Consider the following 7,936-nt stretch of genomic DNA (forward strand, 5'->3'; position numbering starts at 1 on the left):
TCAAAAGCTCCTGGGCGGAAACGGACCACTTAAAGCACGTCTTAACAGAAGTAAGGGCTGTGAGAGGAGCTGCCACCTGACCGAAATTACGGATGAAACGACGGTAGAAATTAGCGAAGCCCAGAAAGCGCTGCAGCTCGACGCGTGACTTAGGAACGGGCCAATCAATGACAGCCTGGACCTTAGCGGGATCCATCTTAATGCCCTCAGCGGAAATAACGGAACCGAGAAAAGGGACAGAGGCGGCATGAAAAGTGCACTTCTCAGCCTTCACATAAAGACAGTTCTCCAAAAAGCGCTGGAGGACGCGTCGCACGTGCTGAACATGAATCGAGAGAGACGGTGAAAAAATCAGGGTATCATCCATGTAAACGAAAACAAAAATGTTCAGCATGTCTCTCAGGACGTCGTTAACTAGTGCCTGAAAGACAGCTGGAGCGTTAACGAGGCCGAAAGGAAGAACCCGGTATTCAAAGTGCCCTAACGGAGTGTTAAACGCCATCTTCCACTCGTCCCCCTCCCTGATGCGCACGAGATGGTAGGCGTTACGAAGGTCCAATTTGGTGAAAAACCTGGCTCCCTGCAGGATCTCGAAGGCTGAAGACATAAGAGGAAGCGGATAACGATTCTTAACTGTTATGTCATTCAGCCCTCGATAATCCACGCATGGGCGCAGGGACCCGTCCTTCTTCTGAACAAAAAAGAACCCCGCGCCGGCGGGGGAGGAGGAGGAGACTATGGTACCGGCGTCGAGCGAAACCGACAAATAATCCTCGAGAGCCTTACGTTCGGGAGCCGACAGAGAGTATAATCTACCCCGGGGGGGGGAGTAGTTCCCGGAAGGAGATCAATACTACAGTCATACGACCGGTGTGGAGGGAGAGAAGTGGCCTTGGAACGACTGAACACCGTGCGCAGATCGTGATACTCCTCCGGCACCCCTGTCAAATCGCCAGGCTCCTCCTGTGAAGAAGAGACAGAGGAAACAGGAGGGATAGCAGACATTAAACAGGTTACATGACAAGAAACATTCCAGGATAGGATAGTATTACTAGACCAATTAATAGAAGGGTTATGGCGCACTAGCCAGGGATGACCCAAAACAACAGGTGTAAAAGGTGAACGAAAAATTAAAAAAGAAATGGTTTCGCTATGATTACCAGAGACAGTGAGGGTTAAAGGCAGCGTCTCACGCTGAATCTTGGGGAGAGAACTACCATCTAAAGCGAACAAGGCCCTGGGCTCCCCTAACTGTCTGAGAGGAATGTCATGTTCCCGAGCCCAGGTCTCGTCCATAAAACAGCCCTCCGCCCCAGAGTCTATCAAGGCACTGCAGGAAGCAGATGAACCGGGCCAGCGGAGATGGACCGGAAAGGTAGTGCGTGATCCAGAAGGAGAGGCCTGAGTAGTTGCGCTCACCAGTAGCCCTCCTCTTACTGATGAGCTCTGGCCTTTTACTGGACATGAGGTGACAAAATGACCAGCGGAGCCGCAGTAGAGACAGAGGCGATTGGTGATTCTCCGTTCCCTCTCCTTGGCCGAGATGCGAATACCCCCAGCTGCATAGGCTCAGCATCCGAGCCGGCGGAGGAGGGTGGCAGTGATGCGGCAGGTGGCAGTGATGTGGAGAGGGGAGCAACGGAGAACGTGAGCTCCTTTCCACGAGCTCGGCGACGAAGATCAAACCGTCGCTCTATGCGAATAGCGAGAGCTATTAAGGAGTCCAGACTGGAAGGAACCTCCCGGGAGAGGATCTCATCCTTAACCTCGACGTGGAGACCCTCCAGAAAACGAGCGAGCAAAGCCGGCTGTTCCAGTCACTAGAGGCAGCGAGAGTGCGAAACTCAATAGAATAATCCGTTATGGATCTATTCCCCTGACATAGGGAAGACAGGGCCCTGGAAGCCTCCTCGCCAAAAACAGAACGGTCAAAAACCCGTATCATCTCCTCCTTAAAGTCCTGATACTGGTTAATACACTCAGCCCTCGCCTCCCAGACTGCCGTGCCCCACTCACGCGCCCGTCCGGTAAGGAGAGAAATGACGTAGGCGATGCGGGCTGCGCTCCTGGAGTAAGTGTTGGGCTGGAGAGAGAACACCACATCACACTGAGTGAGGAATGAGCGGCACTCAGTGGGCTCCCCAGAGTAACACGGCGGGTTGTTGATCCTGGGCTCCGGAGACTCGGAAACCCTGGAAGTGGGCGGTGGATCGAGGTGGAGTTGGTGAACCCGTCTTGTGAGGTCAGAGACTTGGACGGCCAGGGTCTCAACGGCATGTTGAGCAGCAGACAATTCCTCCTCGTGTCTGCCTAGCATCGCTCCCTGGATCTCGACGGCGGAGTGAAAAGGGTCCGGAGCCGCTGGGTCCATTCGTGGTCTGATTCTTCTGTTATGAACTTGAGTGAAGACCCAAACGCGGTTTTAACAGAAAACAGAGTTCTTTAATAAAAAACAGGAATGGCATAAATCCTCTTCCAACGTAGTCAATGGAACAAAAGAACGTAGTATAATGCAGGTTGCACCTGCCATGCATGCAGACTCCGACAGGACAGGACAAGGTGGAAGCAAACGAGACGACAGCTTGCTTCTGGCATCAAAAAACACAAACAAGAATCAGACACTGAAAGTAGCAGGAACAGAGAAAGAAATAGAGACCTAATCAGAGGGGGAAGAGAGAACAGGTGGGGAAAGAGAGAATGAGCTAGTTAGGGCAGATGTAGAACAGCTGAGGAATGAGAGACAGAGAAGGTAACCTAAAAAGACCAGCAGAGAGAGAGAATGAAGAGAAAGGACAGGAACAGACATAACAAGACATGACAGATAATACTTCAATTCACACAGGACACCAGATATGACAGGAGAATTACAACAGATATAACAGAATGATCCTAGCCCCCCGGCATATAGACTATTGCAGGACATATACTGGAGACTGAGACAGGGGTGAGTCAGGGGACACTGTGGCCTCATCTGACGATACTCCCAGACAGGGCCAAGCAGGATATAACCCCACCCACTTTGCCAAAGCACAGCCCCCACACCACTAGAGGGATATCAACAGACAGGAAGATCACGTCAATGACTCAACCCACTCAAGTGACGCACCACTCCTAGGGATGGCATGGAAGAGCACTCGTAAGCCAGTGACTCAGCCCCCGTAATAGGGTCAGAGGCAGAGACTCCCAGTGGAAATAGGGGAGCCTGCCAGGCAGAGACAGCAAGGGCAGTTCGTCACGCCGGTGCCTTTTCGTTCACCTTCGCACCCCTGGGCCAGACTACACTCAATCATAGCACCTACTGAAGAGATGAGTCTTCAGTAAAGACTTAAAGGGCGAGACTGAGTCTACATCTCTCACATGGATAAGCAGACCATTCCATAAAATGGAGCTCTACAGGAGAAAGCCCTGCCTCCAGCTGTTTGTTTAGAGATCCTAGGGACAATAAGGAGGCCTGCGTCTTGTGACCGTACGTGTAGGTATGTACGGCAGGACCAAATCGGAGCAAGCCCATGTAATGCTTTGTAGGTTAGCAGTAAAACCTTGAAATCCATTCTGAACAGGAAGCCAATGTAGAGAGGCTAGCACTGAAGTAAAATTATAAATTGTTCTAGTCAGGATTCTAGCAGCCGTGTTTAGCACTAACTGAAGTTTATCTAGTGCTTTATCTGGGTAGCCAGAGAGGAGAGCATTGCAGTAGTCTAATCTAGAAGTGACAAAAGCATGGATTAGCTTTTCTGTATAATTTTGGTACAAAAAGTTTCTGATTTTTGAAATGCTACGAAGATATTCTTGATATGTTCATCAAAAGAGAGATCAGGGTCCAGATTTTTAGGGGTGTGACTGCATCTAAGGTATTACGGAATTTTCAATTAAAATCTTCAGATTGGTGGTGAACCGATTTTTGTACTCCGATGTCCTTGGATAGGTGGAGGGAGTCTGGAAGGGCATCTAGGAATCTTTGGGTTGTCCGAGAATTTTATAATTTATAGCACGGTTTTGATGATCCTTGTTTGGGGTCTGAGCTGATTATTTGTTGTTATTGAAAATGTAATAAAATCGTGGTCCGATTATCAGGGATTATGATGAAGAACATTTTATCCACAATAATTATTCCACAAAACTAGATCCAGGGTATGACTGTGGCAATGAGTAGATCTGGAGAAATGTTGGACAAAACCAACCGAGTCGATTATGGCTCCGAAAGCCTTTTGTAGTGGGGCTGTGGACTTTTCCATGTGAATATTTAATGTCACCAAAAATGTTAATATTATCTGCCATGACTACAAGGTCGGATAGAAATTCTGGGAAGTCCATTAGGAATGTTAGCTCTTCAAAGGGATTGAATAGACTGCATAGATTTCATGACTAGAAGCTCCAAATAAAAATGTATTTAATTTTTTGTAAATTGAAATTTGCTGCCATAAATGTCAGCCTCACCACTGCCTTTGCGGGAAGCCCAGGGGATATGGTCACTAGTGTAACCAGGAGAATCCTCATTTAACACAGTTCATTCATCAGGCTTTGAGCCATGTTTCTCTCAAGCTAATCACATTAACATTATGATCAGTGATTAGTTCATTGACTATGACTGCCTTGGACGTGAGGATCTAACATTAAGTAACCCTATTTTGAGATGTGAGATATCACAATCTCTTTCAATAATGACAGGAATTGAGGAGGTGTTTATTCCAGTAAGATTGCTAAAGCAAACACCACAATGTTTTGTTTTGCTCAACATAGATCGAGGCTGAGCTGACTATCCCCATTGAGACCGTGTCTGTGCCTCAGTCTAGGTTGGCGTGCAGGGTCTGTGGGGACTCCAGCATATGGAGCAGCTCAGAGTTTTCCAGCTCCACGAGCATGCCTGTGATTTCTGGAGACAGATTGGGGGGGTGGATCAGGAGGTAAAGTGTCTAACTTGGAGGGAGGGAGAATAAAATAAACCATCAGAAAGGACCATGGAATGGATGGTCACAAGTTCTTGAATCAGGAAGTGAATTGAAAAGAGAGATGGATGCCAGACTTACACAGACTTTATTTTGGGTTCTCATGGGATAAGGTTGACAGCATGGAAGCAGTCAGAGGCTCCTGGACATGGACAGCAGGCTTTTGCATGTGGACCTGAAGCAGGGAATTCATTTCCTGCTGAGAGGTTTTCTGAGGCATGCTCACTATGGCTGCCTGGGAAGCTGGGGAGAATATATTTATGATCAGAGATGTGATGATGACAATAGCCAGTATTCTTCCAACTAAAGACATTCAAGGTAAATGCTATGGGAGTAGTATCAACATTGACTCCATCATTTACATATATGCTGCATCATCAGATATACTCCCTCATCTGATGGGAGGATGAGGCACTCATGGTGCATGGATACATAATGGTGGGTGCAGGCTGGTTGGGGTTGATGATGGTTGGGTTTGGGACGGCCATGACGCTAGCCATCCTCTGCAGGCAGTGGTTCTTCAGATACGCCTGATGTAGGGTCTTGTGCTGGGCCTGGAGCCACAGATAGCGGCTTGTTGGTCACTCTGCAACTGTTCATCTCCGTCAAAGCCTTGGTGGCGTAACAAATCCAAATCCTTTGCTTCAACCGTGCTCCATCATCACCTTGGTGCTTGTGATTGTTCAAGTGGCAAAGCTCTTTCTGGAGATGATGACCGTTCCAGCTATCATCCATATTATTCATGTACAGATTGACTCCGTTAATGCGGCATTCTTCCTCAGCTGAATCCTGCATTTTAGCAACGTCTGGCACTTGCATTTCCAGCCAGGTCACCGGTGATACAAGGATTAGATGTCCATCCATATCTGAGGATGTCGGGAGATGATGTAGAAACTGGCCACTTTTTTGATTTTTGTTTTAAGCCTCAAACAAACATCTCAAACCTTAACACTTACCTTAACCATTCACAGTTAATGCCTAAACCTAACCTTAAACACGTCTAAATTTTAAGTTTGGAGCAACTTCTAAATCTGACGTTTGAGAAACATGGATAAACGTCTAATTCTGACATGAGATTGTGAGAGCTTGTTGCGCATTTCTTCTGGCCGTGGCCCACATAGATCCACCTCCTGTTCACCTCCTTCTCATTTATCTGATCCACAGCCTGACAAAATCAGATGCACTCCAATGACACACTGGTCTCCCAGACACAGCTCCGTAACACATCTAGACAGTGACAATAATGGATGACATCTCTCACCTTCTGTGCATCCTCCTTCCTTTTGAAACTGAGGAAGCCGAATCCTCTAGATTTCATGCTGTGATCAACCATGACACTCCCTGGAGCTGAAAAGGACAGAATCGTCCTCAACTCAATAAAAAGGTCAACTAAACAGACACGAAACAACAAGAGAATATACAACAGTAGGCTACACAAGACACATCTGCCAAACACTCATCATGTCAACCACGTCTCACAGTTTGTCATCGTCCATGTTGATGCCAAAGTTCTTGATGTACCTGTACACATAGGTGAACTCCTTGGCCCTGGATCCAAATTCAGCCTCTCACTGTGTACATGATTTAAATGGTTCAATGCTCACTATTTCATCAGCCAACATCTTACCATTCAATCTCTTGGCTTGTTCAACAGCGTCCTGGGTTGTGCAATCTACATAACCATACCCTCGGGATATGCCCTTAGTACCACAAACAACCTTAGAGGACAGAATATAAAATGTGTCCCCTAATGCTTAGCTTATCCAGATTCTTGACGATAATATTCACAACGATGCTCTTCTTCAGAGAAGGATCTTGTTGATTCCACATGAGTCACATTCCATTTCATACTGTCCAAGGCAGACTCAACATCCTTTTGGTAAAAGTTGATATATCTACAGTATATCCCAAGGATCGTTGGGTCTTCCTATCTTCATAGACCTTAATTGAGTGGATTGTCCCTTTTGGACTGAATTTATGGAATAAAGTATGTTCATTCGTAAATGACCTACATATAAGGAGACCAAAGGCACCCTCATGTCCATGACGACCATACAAGGGTTAAACAATTTGACAGTCTAATATCTTCTCAGTAGAACAGTTTGATAGATACCTTTCATGCAAGACAAATGAGTGTTCCAGCACATGAGATGTCAACAAGTATGACACGGCACTTTGTGATGTCATAAAGAGTGTGTGTCAAGAATGTCATCTATCCAAACAACATTTTACATTTGTTTCTCCTTCCACTTTATTAGTGTGCTTCCATCAGCAATGTCAGGGTACAAAAATACTAACATATAGCTTTCTGATACAACTTCTATACTTTTAAAACTGCACCAGTTTTTGTTCTCCCAAGAACCTCCCATCCTCTCCAATATTATTTCTTCAACATTCTAAAACTTCCATAGTTAAGTCAGCTACGCCATTACACATTCTAGCTACTGTAACCCTTTCAATCACATCCATTTATGCAATAGAATAGGATAGAAGAGAAATTAATAGAATATATTAAAATTTAATATAATTTTACAGAATCAAATAGAATAACTAGAATTTTCCCTTGAGGGAACTTCTCTCAAATCAAAATCAAATCAAATGTATTTATATAGCCCTTCGTACATCAGCTGATATCTCAAAGTGCTGTACAGAAACCCAGCCTAAAACCCCAAACAGCATTCAATGCAGGTGTTGAAGCACGTTGGCTAGGAAAAACTCCCTAGAAAGGCCAAAACCTAGGACGAAACCTAGAGAGGAACCAGAGTATGAGGGTTGGCCAGTCCTCTTCTGGCTGTGCCGGGTGGAGATTATAACAGAACATGGCCAAGATGTTCAAATGTTCATAAATGACCAGCATGGTCAAATAATAGGTCTGGGACAGGTAGCACGTCCGGTGAACAGGTCAAGATTCCATAGCTGCAGGCAGAACAGTTGAAACTGGAGCAGCAGCACGGCCAGGTGGACTGGGGACAGCAAGGAGTCATCATGCC

At 46.2% G+C, this 7,936-nt stretch overlaps 1 pseudogene; it reads right to left on the reverse strand.

Moving 5' to 3' along the window:
* Positions 1-1,673: 1,673 nt before the first annotated feature.
* Positions 1,674-6,776, reverse strand: LOC135553770 (polyadenylate-binding protein 1-like; annotated as a pseudogene).
* Positions 6,777-7,936: the final 1,160 nt, after the last annotated feature.

This window comes from Oncorhynchus masou, chromosome 14 (genome assembly GCF_036934945.1).
Source record: "Oncorhynchus masou masou isolate Uvic2021 chromosome 14, UVic_Omas_1.1, whole genome shotgun sequence".
NCBI classification, from domain to species: Eukaryota; Metazoa; Chordata; class Actinopteri; order Salmoniformes; family Salmonidae; genus Oncorhynchus; species Oncorhynchus masou.